This window comes from Eptatretus burgeri, chromosome 17 (genome assembly GCF_056783735.1).
Source record: "Eptatretus burgeri isolate ZD-2024b chromosome 17, Ebu_testis_v1, whole genome shotgun sequence".
Classification (NCBI taxonomy): Eukaryota; Metazoa; Chordata; class Myxini; order Myxiniformes; family Myxinidae; genus Eptatretus; species Eptatretus burgeri.
The window spans coordinates 56,751,636-56,768,396 of record NC_140977.1 but is presented as its reverse complement, the minus strand read 5'-3'; the positions used below and the strand labels follow the sequence as shown (position 1 = coordinate 56,768,396).

Below are 16,761 nucleotides of genomic sequence, written 5' to 3'. Positions count from 1 at the left end.
CAGATTGTCATGAAATTTTGTGGACTTGTTTGACATCATGAGAGGACAAATGGAGTAGATTTTGGGAGCAATCGGATCAAAGGTCAAGGTCACAAAAAGGTCAAAATCGTTTTTTTGTGATTAAAGTGTCAATTTTGTTCCGATTTACATCAAATTAAGTCCAAAATGTTCAGTATTCAAATCCAGATCCATTGATATAGCGTATGATATAGTGTTTGCAACCCTAGTTAGTCTGTGGAAGTCAAAGGTCAAGGGGGTAACCAAAATGGAGTTTTTGATTGGGAAGCGTTGTGGACAACATTACACAAAAACCACTTCGCAGATTGTCATGAAATTCTGTGGATGTGTTTGGCATCACGAGAGGACAAATCGATTAGATTTTGGGAGCGATCGGATCAAAGGATAAGGTCAAGGTCACAAAAAGGTCAAAATCGTTTTTTCGCGATTAAATTGTCAATTTTGTTTTGATTTACAGCAAATTAACTCCAAAATGTTCAAAATTAAATTCCCCATCCTCTAATATGACACATGGTATAGTACTTTTGTCACCCAAGGCAGCAGTTGGGGGTCAAAGGTTAAGGGGGTCACACAAATTCACATTTATATCGGAAAGCGTTGTGGACAACTTAACGCAAAAAAAAAACAAAACGCAGAGAGGCTTTAATTGTTTTGGATTTGTTTGGCATCATGAAAGGACAAATCCATTAGATTTTGGGAGCGATCGGATCAAAGGTCAAGGTCACAAAAGGTCAACATCGTTTTTTCATGATGAAAACGGTTAATATGTTTCCCATTTACATCAAATTAACTTCAAATTGTTCAGTGTTCAATTCCCCATCTTCTGAAATGACACAAGGTATAGTACTATTGTCACCCTAGGTAGCGGTTGTGGGTCAAAGGTCACGGGGGTCACGAAATGCATATTTGTATTGAGATGCATTGTGGACAACTTAATACAAAGGTAACTAGAACGGGCACTCGGTAGAGCGCATACCTTCGCCGCCGCAACTTTTTTTCCGGGCACATTTGAAAAATGTCACTTTAAAACGTCCATGACGTCACAACCGTCAGTCCGATTGACATCAAATTTGGTGTGTGACCTCCTTGAGGGCAGTCCAATAAAATGGAATGATAAAGACTGAAAAATTAAAAAGATGAAAAATGACGTCATCTTTTGACGTCATTTTGACGCCCTTCCAGTGATGTCACGTCCAATCGGGGACAACCATTCTGAAAGCTCTTAGTTCACTGAACGTTTTGACGTTGGTTTCATGTCAATAGCTCTATTAGATCTGAAGCTATGCCTACAAGTATATTTTGACCTTGTGTGTGACCTTGACCTTGACTACAGTGTTCATTGGCAATACCTGTATATCAATAAACAGATATTTTGGTACTGATCCTAATACCTGGATTTGGGAGACTTTCCTTTATAAATTATATAGATATTTGAATGTAAAATAACAGGACATTTTAGCCACAATTGAAAAACGTCATGTTCAAACGTCAATGACGTCATAACGGTCAGTCCGATCGACGTCAAATTTGGTGTGTGACGTCCTTAAGGTAAGTTCTACAAAACGGTCTGATCAAAACTGATGTGGTCGAAAATTGAAAATTTACGTCATCTTGTGACGTCATTTTGACACACTTCCGATGACGTCACGTCAAATCCGACACGAGGCACCCGAAAGGTATTTCGTCATGCAACAATATGGCGATGGTTGCATGTCAATAGCTCTACTATGAAGGAAGTTATGCGCAAAAGTGTGTTTTTGACCTTTTCATGACCTTGACCTTGACCTTTGACCCGATCGCTCCCAAAATCTAATCAAATCGTCCTTGGATAATCGCGAATCATCCCACCAAATTTCATGCAATTCAGTTTAATACTTTCTGAGTTATGCGAATAACAAACAAACACACATATTCACAAATAAATAAATACACAGCGACCAAAACATAACCTTTCGCAGAATGCGAAGGTAAAAAGTAGCGGAGGCGAAGGTATGCGCTCTACCGAGTGCCCATTCTAGTTTTTATTTGTTTTTTGTTTTTTACTGAAATGTGCATTGCTGAATAAATCAAATAATTAAATTATGAGCTTACAACCATCTATCTATAATTCCAGCAATCTCTGTGTGTCTGTCTGTCTGTCTGTCTGTATGTGTGTCTGCGATCACTGTTTCTCGACAACTCCTGGTCCGATCTAATTGAAACTTGCCAGAAATATTGCTGGGGACCTGAGGATGTGCCTTTTCAAGGTTTGATATTAATTTGACAAGCGGTTCCCAAGTTATGGCCATTTATTTATCAACCAATGACAGGACACGGTGCTATGTCGTCACTATTGAAGTCACAATTAAAATGTTTTTGTTTTTTTGATACGGTCACAATTGACGCTGGGGACCTGAGTATGTGCCTTTTCAAGGTTTGATATCGTTCTTCTTCATCCTTTTCAGCTGTTTCCCAAGTTATGGCCATTTATGATACGGTTGGTCCGATATAAGTGAAACAATGCCCCAATGACAACCACATTTCCAGGGGAGGAACATGTTTGCTGTAGCATCGATACAGTGGAATCTGAGGGTGATCATTTGTATCCGCCCGAGTTCCTGAACACCCTCTGTCCATCTGGTATGCCTCCACATCGGATCACTCAAGGTGGGTATGGTGATCATGCTGCTACGAAACTTCAACCAGAAGAGCGGGCACTGCAATGGCTCAAGGTACCGTCATCAATCAGATCCTTCAAAATCTGATGGTTGCAAAATCTGTGATGGGTGTATGGGCATGCTTTACAAAATCTGTGATGAGTGTTCGGGATTACACACGTACGGGCACGCACGTATGGGCACGCACGCACTAGGACATTTGATATTAATCGGACAAGTGGTTCCCAAGTTATGGCCATTTATTTACCAAACCAATGACAGGACACGGTGCTATGACGTCACAATTCTTTTTTTTTGCACGTACGGCCACGCACGTATGGGCCCGCACGTCTATCTATAATTCCAGCAGTGTGTGTGTGTGTGTGTGTGTGTGTGTGTGTGTGTGTGTGTGTGTGTGTGTGTGTGTGTGTGTGTGTGTGTGTGTGTGTCCGCTGTTTCTCGACAACCCCTGGTCCGATCTAATTGAAACTTGCCAGCTATATTGCTGGGGACCTGAGGATGTGCCTTTTCAAGGTTTGATATTAATCGGACAAGTGTTTCCCAAGATATGTCCATTTATTTACCATCCAATGACAGGACACGGTGCTATGACGTCGAGTGTCGTCACAATTTTTTTCTTTTTTTTGCACAATTGACATCACAATTCTTCTTCTTCGTTTGATATGATGTCACAATTGATGCTGGGGACCTGAGGATGTGCCTTTTCAAGGTTTGATATTAATCGGACAAGTGGTTCCCAAGTTATGGCCATTTATTTATCAACCAATGACAGGACAGGGTGCTATGTCGTCACAATTCTTTTTGTTTTCTTTTTTTTTTTGGACGATTGACATCATAATTTTTCTTCTTCGTTTGATATGACGTCACAATTGATGTCACAATTGACGCTGGCCACCTGAGTATGTGCCTTTTCAAGGTTTGATATCGTTCTTCTTCATCAGTTTCAGCTGTTTCCCAAGGTTTGAAAGCTGTTTTTTCCCAAGGTTTGAATTAATTGTTCAAATTATTAATTAATCCCAAGGTTTGAATTTTCCCAAGGGAAACACCTGTTTCCCAAGGTTTGAAAGTTTTGTTTGTTTTTTTTTTGCACGTACGGACATGCAAGAGCGAAGGAACAGCCTGTGTGGTTGTTGTTTCTGGCACGCGGTTTGATTTTTTTTTTTTTACGGGCACATGAGAGCGAATGAACGGCCTGTGTGGTTGTTGTTTCTGGCACGGTTTGAATTTTTTTTTTTTACGGGCACGCAAGAGCAAAGGAACAGCCTGTGTGGTTGTTGTTTCTGGCACGTGGTTTGAATTGATTTTTTTTTTTTTGCACGTACAGCCACGCACACGTATTAAACGAAAGAGAGTCTCGACGGGATATATAGATTACAGTAGATCTGAGAATGAACAGTATGAAAATAAATCTGCTTTCAGACACACTCACACACTCCCTTCACGTTGAACGGGAAAGGCTGATGCGGAGTGTGTTTGTGTGCGATTATCGAAATTAAAACAATAAGAACACACCAACGGGAAATGGGGCTTTCACACTAAAATGAGGCAATTTTAAACAGCTTTGACGTCTCCAGCAAGACGTTCAGACGTTTCCCTTGGCAATGAATACAGGTACCGTCATACAGGTACTCTCTTTTTAAAAATTTAATTCCTTCTTTCCTCGTTTTCTTTTCAATCTCGTTTTATGGAAAAAAAAAAACAAAGTGCAAATACCATTGGGCGACCTCACCTGGTAACCAGGTGGGCCTTCACCTGTGCATTGGGGAACAAGCAGCATGGAATAAAGCAGAAGGAATGAAGTGGGAAAGCCATATAAAAGGTGAACCTACCTGTGGTACCCTGTAGCTATGTGAAAAGGAACACCCGGTGGTAATGGTTATCCATCGACTCTTCCATCCCATTGAAATAAATTGCCGCCAATCGAGGTGGAGTCTTCAAACGGCGCACACTCACTCACCTGGAGCTTACCTGGAGCTGCGCGCGATGTTGGGATATATTGTGGGCGTGTCTTGTTGAAGGACGAGGGGGCGGAGCAACTGTTTCCCCTCGTTCACAAATTACTTGTCTGTGTTTTGTTTTAAAAACCCTCAAAGTGATGACGCCAGAAATGTTGCAAGACTAAATTTTTATGAGAACACAGAATGAATCATCACGAGTCTCCATTTATATTCCGTTGTGATAAATCATTGGTGAATTATTCATTTTGTCAAACAAACAATGATTATTATTACAACGAGCTGGTGTGTGTGTTTGTGTGTGTTTGTGTGTGTGTGTGTGTGTGTGTGTGTGTGTGTGTGTGTGTGTGTGTGTGTGGGGGGGGGGGGTGTGGGGGGGTGTGGGGGAGTGTGTGTTTGAGTGTGTGTGTTTGTGTGTGTGTTTGAGTGAGTGTGTGGGTGTGTGTTTGTGTGTGTGTGTGTGTTTGAGTGTGTGTGTGTGTGTGTGTGTGTGTGAGTGTGTGTTTGAGTGTGTGTGTGTTTGTGTGTGTGTGTGTTCGTGTGTGTGTGTGTGTGTGGGTGTGTGTGTTTGAGTGAGTGTGTGTTTGTGTGTATGTCTGTGTGTGTGTGTTTGTGTGTGTGTTTGTTTGTGTGTGTTTTGAGTGAGTGTCTGTGTCTGGTGTGTATGTGTGTGAGTGAGTGTGTGTGTGTGTGTGTGTGTGTGTGTGTGTGTGTGTGTGTGTGTGTGTGTGTGTGTGTGTGTGTGTGTGTGTGTGTGTGTGTGTGTGTGTAAGGGCTTGTTGTGAATGTCCCCTCCAATGAATACCAGATACCCCGGTGTGACACTCGGTGCTTGAAGCTTGGTTTCAAACTCGTGAAGGCAAAAGATCTCGAGAGGCAGCACGACCCCCCCCTGCCACCACCTGGGGTAAACAACTGCGCACACTCAAAGGGCGGAGGAGCTCCTTGTGAGCCAACGGCCATCCATATCGAGTGCCCAACTGTGTCTGCAGACGTCCTCCTGCAGTTGGGTTACTTCTTATTAGTAACCTTTGTTTGATTTCCACTTTGTTATTTCAGATTATCGGTCACGTGACATGTTTGATATTTTCGATGAAGGAATGCTTTTTTCTCAGAAACTACACTCGCAAGTCTGATGAAACTTGACTTCCACTTTCATTACGCATGACATACCAAAGTTTGTTCATGACAATAAAAAAGTATCGGGGTCTGAGGAGGTCTACTGAGGGGTTGCCCCCAAAATAAGTATTTGCTTTATTCTCCGAAACCACACACACAATTTTGATGAAATTTGACCACAAATTTTATCACCTGTGATGTACCAAAGTTTGTTCACAACATAAAAAAACAAAATCAGGGTTTAAAGAGGCATTAAGGGGGTTACCCACCAAAATAAGTATTTGCTTTCCTCTCCGAAACCACACACACAATTTTGATGAAACTTGACCATAAACTTTATCACCCGTGATGTACCAAAGTTTGTACATGCCATTTTAAAAAATCGGAGTTTCAAGAGGACTTCGGGGTAGGGGGGGGTTTCCCCCCCCAAAATATGCATTTGCTTTCTTCTCAGAAACTGCACACACAATTCCAATGAAACTTGCCGAAAACCTTTATCACCCATGATGTACCCAAGTTTGTTCACGCTATTTAAAACAACGGCATTGAAAGAGATCTATGGGTGGGGAGGGGGGGTGGCTGCCCCGGGGGAGGGGGGAACATAATTTTATGAGCATAGTCAAATGCTGGGGGAAATTTGTTAAATTGGTTGTGAATTTGGGCCCCCCCCACCCACCCCCAAAAATGTCCTTCTGCACCCTCCTCATCCGTCGGCCACTGCGGAGGGTAGGGAGTGTCAGGTCAGGTCAGGGGAGCATGTGCCAGAACAGCGTGTCGCTACGCGTCCACTTTCCGCCGGTACTCCAGGGGCCTCCGTCTGGCCATCCCCCAGGCAGATGCCAGGCCCATCCCCATCTCCTGGAGATGATGGTTAACCTGCTGCAACCATGAGGTTGCAATATCGGATGAATAAGTTTGTTTGATTTCCACTTGCGACCAGTTTATTATTCCACACCTGTACTGGAATATTGGTTTTGCTAGTTTACCTCCGCCACCGAAGGTGAAGGAGGTTACGTTTTCACCCCTTTCTGTCTGTTTGTGTGTTTGTGTACAGAATATCTCAAAAAGTTGTTGACGGATTCGGATGAAGCTTGATGGACACGTTGGGTGTATGACAAGGAAGAATTGATTCGATTTTGGTGAAGATCCGGATCCGGATCCGAATCTGATAATTTTTTGTAAGTGATTCTTCACGATTTAGAGATAGGGCGAAACTAATATGCAGCACAATATCTCAAAAAGTTGGGTGTGTTGCAAGGATGAATTGATTCGATTTTGGTGAAGATCTGAATCTGGATCTGGATACAAGAATTATTTAATTTTTAAAGTGATTCTTCACCGTTGAGAGATCGGGCCAAAAATTGATATAGTACTGTACAACATGGTATTTCAAAAAAGTATTGGGCCCGATGTTCTCGTGGATCAGGTATTACGTGGCGGAGGTATGCGCTTTACCGAGTGCCTTTCTTGTTGGTTTATGGCTTTGATTTTGTTCCTTGGAGAAAGGTGCGTTTTCAGGATCAGCCCCATTCTACGCAGGCTTTTATTTATTTGTATGCAGCCTTTGGCTGCTTCGCTGCATCATTTTCTAGGGGTGCAGCCAGTGCTGAATTAAACATTAGGCAGACAAGGCATGTGCCTGAGGGCCAGCCAAAAATTCGGGCCAAAATTTCTTTTCACATTAAATATTTGTCTTTTTTTGTATTAAATATTTTGTTCTTGCATCAGTTCATCTTTTGTCTGGGGTCCATTTCCATGAGCCCGAGATCTAATTTAAAATTTTCAGGCCGTTCTCTAAAATTTCAAAATGTGCCTTAGGGCCAGCCGAGGCTTAATCCAGCACTGGGTGCAGCTGTTCCACTGATGGAATGCGCCCATTACCAGTAAGCTCATACTCATTTCGCCAACCTCGGAAGGATGACAATCTGAATCAACCCACCTGTTGTTAATTCAATTGGTAAAAGGGGATTTATCTCAAGACTCTCAGATCTTTAGCCAGCCACCCTAACCGATAAGCCAACACATTCTTTGGTGGTTGCTTTTGCATTTGTTTGTGACATACTGTATTTGATGGCCCTCTTCTACCCTCAGGAATTTGTATGATGTATTCTATTCGAGTTCCTGTATTATTGTATCAAGGTCCGTTTTTATGTTGTCTATTTTTTGTTTGTTTGATTGTTTTTGTATATGTAGTCAAGGCTCGTGGAAGAGCTAGAACACAGAATGGATCAGGATACAACATAACAAAAGAAACAGTAGGAGGAAAAGGGGGAAATGCAAACAGCAGGGCCGAGAGAGAAAATAGACGGCGACGGACAAACAAGGGATGCGGGTAATGATGAGGGGTAGGGGAAAACACACGGGGTGGACAAGATGGATACAGAAGCAAAATTTTGGAAGAGGTCGGGGGGGGGGGGGGAGGATTTTGCTTTAACGGGTGTAGAAAAGATCATGCTTTTGGATGGGAGATGATTTCAGATGGTGCTATACAGCTGTTTGAAGACCTGGAGTGAAGAATGAAATTGAAGAGAGTGTTGAAGTTGGTTCCACAGGTGGGGAAAAAGAGGAACAAATGAGTGGAAGTGAGCAATGATCCTGGATTGAAGTTGTTTCATGAGGAGGGGGTTGCTGGTGGACCACGTGCATCTTGAAGATACCTGGGGATAGGGAGGGTGGGGGGGGGAACAGAGCATGGAGAGGGCAGAGGGTGCAAGACCAGAAAGGAGGTGGAAAAAGTCAGAGAGACCACCGACCTGTCGGCGATGGCGAAGTAATCAGCTCATCGACTCAACTTCATCGTGGGAAACTCCAATGATCTTCAAAGCCTTCGTTTCCATGGCATCAAGCTGAGAAACTTGTTTGGCCGGGGAGCCCAGAGGGGAGAGCAGTACTCCATCAAGCTGTGGATGAAGGCCTTCCATAGGTTGATAGGAATTCAGGTGTGCCAAGGAAGGACCTAACATGACGGAGGATGTCGAGTCTGCATCTGGCTTTGGAGGCCAACTTTGAAATGTGGTTTGCCCCCCAGAGAGATCATGGCTGAGGCCTGAGAGTGAGACCCAAGAGTTTGAGTGACTGAACTTCTTCTCGAGGGTGGTTGAGAAAGGAGATGGGAGGGTTTGGCAGACAATCATTTCAGAGAGAGTGAGAGTGTGCGATCTGTTCGGATTGAAAGATACGTTCCAAGTGTTTGACCAGCTCGTGATTTTTTTTTTCAAGGTCTGAAGTGAGTGAAGAGGCTGCTGCCTGTCTGACGTATGAGTGATGTCACGGCTGAGGGATAAAGAGGATTTCCCAAAGAGTCAGAGAGACAATTGATGAAGATCAAGAAAAGGGCTGGGCCGAGAACATTGCCTTTGGGTACTCCAGCCTTCACAGAATTTTGTTGGTTTATCTTGCACCAATGTGCACTTGACACATTTACTTATTACAATTACAATGGAATGTTGGCAGAGTACCATTTAATTAATTGCAGTTGTTCTGCTAGTTTTTGTTGTTTGGGGCAAAGAGTTTTAAATCATCCATGTATTGTGTGTGTGTGTGTTGTTGTTGTTGTTGTTGTTGTTGTTGTTGTTGTTGTTGTTGCTGTTGTTGTTGTTGTTGTTGTTGTGTTTGGCTTTCTTCTTGAGACTACGGTGCAGTAGTTGGTCTTTATTTTGATTCTTCTACTGATTTATAAATGTTGTAGTACAACCTTTATCGATATGCTCACATTGTATTGGGACTGTACATACCTTATACACAATCTAACATTCTAAATAATGTGTATGTTATCGAATTATTTATGTGTGTGTTGTTGCTGTCGATTGACCCCGTGACTTCCCCTGCACGAACAGGGCTGATAATATTGCACCTTAACCACAGCCACGTAGGTCTGATTGACCCTTGGGCAAATGTCGTTTAAACCAAGTTCGTAGCTCAAATCAATTTTGAGTTAGGCTGTCAGAAAATAATAATAATAATAATAATAATAATAATAATAATAATAATAATAATAGCAATCAGAGATTGCAGACCCTCGCCAGGATTTCGTTTGATTGGTGTATATTATGGCTTTTATGGTAAATCCAATATAGCTGCAAATCCATATGACCTATGATGTCATATGTGTGGCCTTTTTGTTCCTCATGGATGGGCAATCATACATGTAAAGTTTCGCCTCGATCTGTTCAACCATTTCAGAGAAGAAAATTTTTGAAGGTCAAAAAAAACGAAAAGCAATATGGCTGCGAAATCACTTGACTAATGATGTCACAATTGTCATAAAAACATTGTACATGAGTAGTCGCACCAATGGTGAAAATTTTGTCTCAATCCGACAAGTGTTTTTTAATTTTTTTTGTATACCTTGTCGAGGTTCGGATGGGAGCTAACACACAATGCACAGCAAGGGGGGAATAAGACAAGAGGGATAGCCCAGCCCAGAAAGGGGGGGGGGAGGGTTGCGGAGAAAAACACGAAAGTTCTGTGCGGACAAACAAACAAACAAACAGACCCAAATGCAATACTCTCTCCTTCGGCGAGGGTAACGACAAACAGGAACCTTTGTCTCTCATTTTTCTTGATCAACGACAATGTCCCAAAGTTCAATGAGTGTTCTTGGATGGGAAATTCTCTGCAGATGACTGGAAGGTAATTTATAGGTTTATAAGTTCTATCTTGGTCAGTTTTGTTGAGGATTCATGTTGGGCTGAGCCAATGTAGTGTTTGGGCCGTCTCTAAATAAGAAGTCTACCGACTTGATACACGACAACCAGAGGTTTTAACCACCAAGCCCGACCTCATTTCGGCTCTAAAGAATCCTCTTCAAATTTCAAGTTAATCAGATGAAAATTGACAATTTTAGAAACCTGTCCTTTATTGACCTATTGGCCTATGTTGACCTTTAGGCCTATATTGACTGAAAAATAATAGGTGGTTGAATTAAGTGGCGACCTGATATGCAAATTATCCTCTTCAAATTTCAAGTTAATCATGTGAAAATTGACAATTTTAGAAACTTGGCCTTTATTGACCTATTGGCCTATGTTGACCTTTAGGCCTATATTGACCGAAAACTAATAGGTGGTTGAATTAAGCGGCGACCTGATATGCAAATTATCCTCTTCAAATTTCAAGTTAATCGGATGAAAATTAAGGATTTTAGAAATTGGAAAAGGTTGTTGACCTTTGGCCTATGATAATCTTTTGACATTTTGACTTCAAAAATAAATAGGATTCTGTCAGATCACAAACTCCACCGTTTGGTGAAGTTTTGTGAATATCAATTTAAAATTGTTACCTGTAGGAGATTAAAGGTGAGCGGACAAACAGACAAACAAACGGAGGCGATCATCATAATTGTCAAAAAAAATTAATAGATTTTGACAAGTTACAAATATAGTAACAAACGTGACCAACCAATATGTTCGATTTTCACAAGTAACAAACAGATAAACAGACAGACAGACGGGTGTAAACATAACCTCTGTCGACCTTCGGTGGTGGAGGTAAATACTGTTATGTTTGTGGGGGTGTGGGGGGAGGTAGATACTACCATAGAGCAGATAGGAATGTATAAAGTAGCATGGCCCATGTCCGAGTAGTTGGCCATATTGATGTAATAAGCAGGGAAACGTTAGCTTAAGAATTGTCTTGTTTGTATGTGCACCATACAGGGGGTGGTGCTTGGTAATAGTTAGGGATTATGGTTAAGGAAATTGTGTGTATAACCTCGATGTCAACCTCTATCTGGGGGGGGGGCGCAGGGGGACTCGGCATGGGAGCGAGTGGAGGAGCTTTCGACATCCCAGGGGTGTAGCTATGGATCACTTCGGAGTGGCGGAGCATTGACCCGGGAGAAAGAGGGGAGGAGCTAATTGGGTAGTTGGCCTGAGGAGAACTGGAGAAGAGGGCTGTCAAGGTCGAAAGACAAGGGCAAACACGCTCAGGAGAATTGTCTCTCAGAGTTTTAAGGAGGTCGTCCTGCCTGCTTCTGCCTGCCTCTGCCTGTTTTCTACACCCCGTGCCCGTTTCATCTACTTGCTGCTTCGTCTCTCCATCGTCTGCTCGCCTCATCGTCCTGATCACCGTCTCCTCATCTCCTGCTCGTCCCCGCTCCCACCAGAGCTGAGTCCCCCGGGTTTTTGTCCCTTCCCCTTCAGTGACTGAGTCTGGTGTGAGGCACCTTCGTTTCTTCAGGTTAGTTTTATTCACGTGGTACATAATTATTTATTATCGATTCCGTGTCCCCCTTTCTTCACCATCACTACCCGCCATCGTATCCCTCCACCAGTCAATCACTCAACTGGTTATTTTTATTGTGGTTCGGGAATAAACCTGCTGGTTGTAAAAGAGTTAAGGTCTTCGTGTCTCTTCTCATGACCCGCATGTGCGTTGTCCGCCATTAATTCGGAACATCGTGGGATTCTACCCTCCCGCCGCGATGAGCTCGACGTTAGTTGAGCTGTCGACGCTACAATATTTTATCATCATTCAATTTAGAAAAGTTAAACGAGATTTATAAAACACAGTGATGTATGTTTTATACTTTATTAGTTCGCGGGCGCCAGCAGTTGGTTTGTGGGTGCCAGCAGTTGGTACGCGGGCGCCAGCAGTTGGTACGCGGGCGCCAGCAGTTGGTTCGCGGGCGCCAGCAGTTGGTACGCGGGTGCCAGCAGTTGGTTCGCGGGCGCCAGCAGTTGGTACGCGGGCGCCAGCAGTTGGTTCGCAGGCGCCATCAGTGACCACTATTTTGGTTGTGTCTGTCTGTCTGTCTGTTTGTGACTCTCTCCAGAGCATAGCTCCGTGATGTTTGATGCGGTCTTGATGAAACTTGGACACAATCTAGATATCATGGTCTAGTTGTGTCTTTTTCTATGAGGGGCGTCCCACGCCCCTTGTGGGTGGAGCCACGCCCACTTGAACTTTTTATTTATTTTTTTCTCGCAATTTCATTTCCTAGAAGCTGTGCGTAATGTCCATAAGTACAACATACAAAAAAAATCCGATTTGATTCGGTCAATTTTGACGGAAGAGATAGGTTTTTATGGTAGGGCTTCCTTAAAAGCTTCCACTAACTCAATTGTACCTATTTTGGCATTGTTCAATAATGCCCACGAACCATCGTCGCCTCCCAGCTAGTTCTCGTCTAATGTCACAAATATCCGGGACGTTGTCATCCCGGCACACCCAGTGAGTGTGAATCACTCACTGCCATTACAACACCCTGCACGAACGAGCACTACAATGAGAGATTTCCTCATTCCACATAGAACTACAACATTGGGTTCACAGTGCATCGGATCTCATGAGATGTTTATTGTACTTCGGCATGTCAGTGTTGATTCAGGTGACTTGCTGTGACGTTTCCGCTCAGGTGACTTGCTCTTTCATACCTTGATGCTCCGCTGGTTAATGATTTGCCTGCGCAATCTGTGGTCATGAATGAAAGGTTTGACTTTGTCTTTGAAGTCGGTGAACTTACGACCTGACTTCATGTGCGACACTTAATGTGTTAGAAGATGATGGCAAATCAGAATTTTGTTGTCACTACCACTCGGACAAGGTCTGAGACGGGACGTTAAAATTCGCTCCGTCCGATCATCGGTCAATGTATTTTTGCGTACTCGATATTTCAAAAACCGTTGAACATTCAGCTTTCATATTGCAGATATCTATTCCACATGACATTATCTCAACCTGATTAGATCCCTGCGGTGATTGGCTGAATAATGTTGCCATGGCAACCATCTTGGTACCTTGGATTGTGTGCGCGATATTGTGTAAAACCGTTCAAGATCTAGTTTTCATATTATGCAGATCTATTCTTCATGCCACCCAAAAGGCAAGGCACCGAGGGTATCAGCTCCTTGTTATGATACCTTGGTCACCGAAGGTGGACGAGGAGGCTATGTTATCACCCTTGCCTGTCTGTTTGGTTGTTTTTCTTGTGAGCAGGATATCCCATCTCAAAAGGTTGTGGACGGATTCGGGCCAAATTTGGTGGACAGGTTGGGTGTGTGACAAGGACGAATTGATTCGATTTTGCTGAAGATCTGGATCCAGATGCAGATCCAGATGCAGCCTATCAGTTGGATACGAAACGTAAACGGTTCAGCCTGGCGGAGGGATTTGCTCCACCGAGTGCAGTTCAAGTTCCAGCCTGAGTTTAGAAACTGTGAGTGAAGACGGTCTGGCTTTGGATTTGTTCCAATCGAACCCGACTTGAACTGCTGTCCTGGTGCAGTGCCAGAAGCAGGCACTGCACCTCAGATGATTGCACAAAGCCAGCTGTCTGTTCTGTATGTAAAAATTGAAGATTCCACTGTATCGGCAAAGTCGATCCAACTCTTTCCTCGGGAAACCAGAGCTCCTCACAGGCTAGAACGCCTTTGTCCGTAGCTGAATGCTCTCCACTCTGGGCTAGCACTCCAGCATCTCTCTCTCTCTCTCTCTCTCTCTCTCTCTCTCTCTCTCTCTCTCTCTCTCTCTCTCTCTCTCTCTCTCTCTCTCTCTCTCTCTCTCTCTCTCTCTCTCTCTCTCTCTCTCTCTCTCTCTCTCTCTCTCCCCCTCTCGATGTGGTTCTCCAATAATCCCCTTCTGATTAGACTTCCAAAATCAGGGCTGACTGCACACCTCAACTCTTTATTCCTCCCTTCTCCCATCTATGGAGCCACCTTCCAGTGTCTCTTTTGTCTCACTCTTCCTCCAGGGCTTCAAGCTGGCAATGCACCACCACCTCGTGTCATCCCCCATTCTAACCCTTGATCTTTTTTAACCCCCATTAACGTTTCATAACCCAACCATCTTTTTTGATAATTTCGGTTTCCTCCCCTCTTCCCCTCCTCCTCTCTCCTGTTTCATGTTTGTCCCTCTGTCAGTTAATGGAACGTGGATGCAGCACAGGCATGATGGGCCAAAAATGGCCTTCTCCTGCATTCAAGTTTACCTTTGCGCGTTCAAGACTGACAACATGCTATGAAAATGAATACTCTGAACGTAGTGTCAGACTGAGTGTGCTTTCACGGCTCCACCGAGGTGTGCGTGCGTGCGCGCGCCTGCTTTATCTTCACGATAAGGGGGTTTACACCACAGTTTACATGTTCAACAACCTTGCCCACGTGGCCCAATCTTGCGATGTAACTGAGAAACGTCTCCGAGCCATTGGTAACAAGGAAACCAAGAAAGCCAGGTTGATGTAGCCCGCCGGTCTCGTGCTTCCGTAACGAGGAGATAGTGGAAAAACGACCACCAAGCACCCCTCCACATCTCTTCCACACTTCTCCTCTCACCCCACCCCTCGTTCCTCAAATTGTGTGGACAGTTAAAGTCGGGTCACGGGAGAGGCAGTAATGTGGGTGATTTATTGAGATTAATGACAAAGGGCCGTGGAATGGATTTGCAGGGACATTGAGTACAATGGGGTATGTTTTATGAGCGGTTACCATGCCTTTGAAATGACTTGGAAATAAATCTGAGCACGTTGTGTTTCTACAGTGGGAAGAACAAGTATCTGATACACTGCCGATTTTGCAGGTTTTCCCACTTACAAAGCACGTAGAGGTCTGTAATTTTTATCATCGGTACACTTCAACTGTGAAAGACAGAATCTAAAACAAAAATCCTGAAAATCACATTGTATGATTTTTAAATAATTAATTTGCATTTTATTGCATGAAATAAGTATTTGATCACGTACCAACCAGTAAGAATTCCGGCTCTCACAGACCTGATAGTTTTGTCTTTCAGAAGCCCTCCCATTCTCCACTCATTACCTGTATTAACTGCACCTGTTTGAACTCGTTATCTGCATAAAAGACAGCTGTCCACACTCAATCAATCATACTCCAACCTCTCCACAATGGGCAAGACCAGAGAGCTGTCTAAGGACATCAGTGACAAAATTGTAGACTTGCACAAGGCTGGGATGGGCTACAGGACAATAGGCAAGCAGCTTGGTGAGAAGGCAACAACTGTTGGCACAATTATTAGAAAATGGAAGAAGTTCAAGATAACAGTCAATCTCCCTCGGTCTGGGGCTCCATGCAAGATCTCACCTTGTGGAGTTTCAATGATCATGAGAAAGGTGAGGGATCAGCCCAGAACGACACGGCAGGACCTGGTCAATGACCTGAAGAGAGCTGGGACCAGAGTATCAAAGAAAACCATACGTAACACACTACGCCGTCATCGATTAAAATCCTGCAGCGCACGCAAGGTCCCTCTGCTCAAGCCAGCGCATGTCCAGGCCCGTCTGAAATTTGCCAATGACCATCTGGATGATCCAGAGGAGGAATGGGAGAAGGTCATGTGGTCTTATGAGACCAAAATAGAGCTTTTTGGTTTAAACTCCACTCGCCGTGTTTGGAGTAAGAAGAAGGATGAGTACAACCCCAAGAACACCATCCCAACCGTGAAGCATGGAGGTGGAAACATAATTCTTTGGGGATGCTTTTCTGCAAAGGGGACAGGACGACTGCACCGTATTGAGGGGAGGATGGATGGGGCCATGTATCGCGAGATCTTGGCCAACAACCTCCTTCCCTCAACAAGAGCATTGAAGATGGGGCGTGGCTGGGTCTTCCAGCATGACAACGACCCAAAACGCACAGCCAGGGCAACTCAGGAGTAGCTCCGTAAGAAGCATCTCAAGGTCCTGGAGTGGCCTAGCCAGTCTCCAGACCTGAACCCAATATAAAATCTTTGGAGGGAGCTGAAAGTCTGTGTTGCCCAGCGACAGCCCTGAAACCTGAAGGATCTGGAGAAGATCTGTATGGAGGAGTGGACCAAAATCCCTGCTGCAGTAAGGCCAAACCTGGTTAAGAACTACAGGAAACGTCTGATCTCTGTAATTGCAAACAAAGGTTTCTGTGCCAAATATTAAGTTCTGTTTTTCTGATGTATCAAATACTTATTTCATGCAATAAAATGCAAAATAATTATTTTAAAATCATACAATGTGATTTTCGGGATTTTTGTTTTAGATTCCGTCTTTCACAGTTGAAGTGTACCTATGATAAAAATTACAGACC

General features: G+C 43.7%; 1 protein-coding gene across 3 annotated transcripts in view; it reads right to left on the bottom strand.

Moving 5' to 3' along the window:
- Window positions 1-16,761, bottom strand: part of LOC147010192 (beta-1,3-galactosyl-O-glycosyl-glycoprotein beta-1,6-N-acetylglucosaminyltransferase-like) — a 65,851-nt gene that overhangs the window by 32,193 nt on the left and 16,897 nt on the right. The window contains exon 1 of one of the 3 annotated variants that reach the window (XM_085860979.1): window positions 4,505-4,660. The exons of 1 other annotated variant lie outside the window; for it this stretch is intronic. The gene's annotated coding sequence lies outside the window, so the exon portion shown is untranslated. Of the gene's footprint in view, window positions 1-4,504; window positions 4,661-16,761 lie in introns of those variants that run through there. One more of the 3 variants, XM_085860978.1, reaches the window with a different exon arrangement.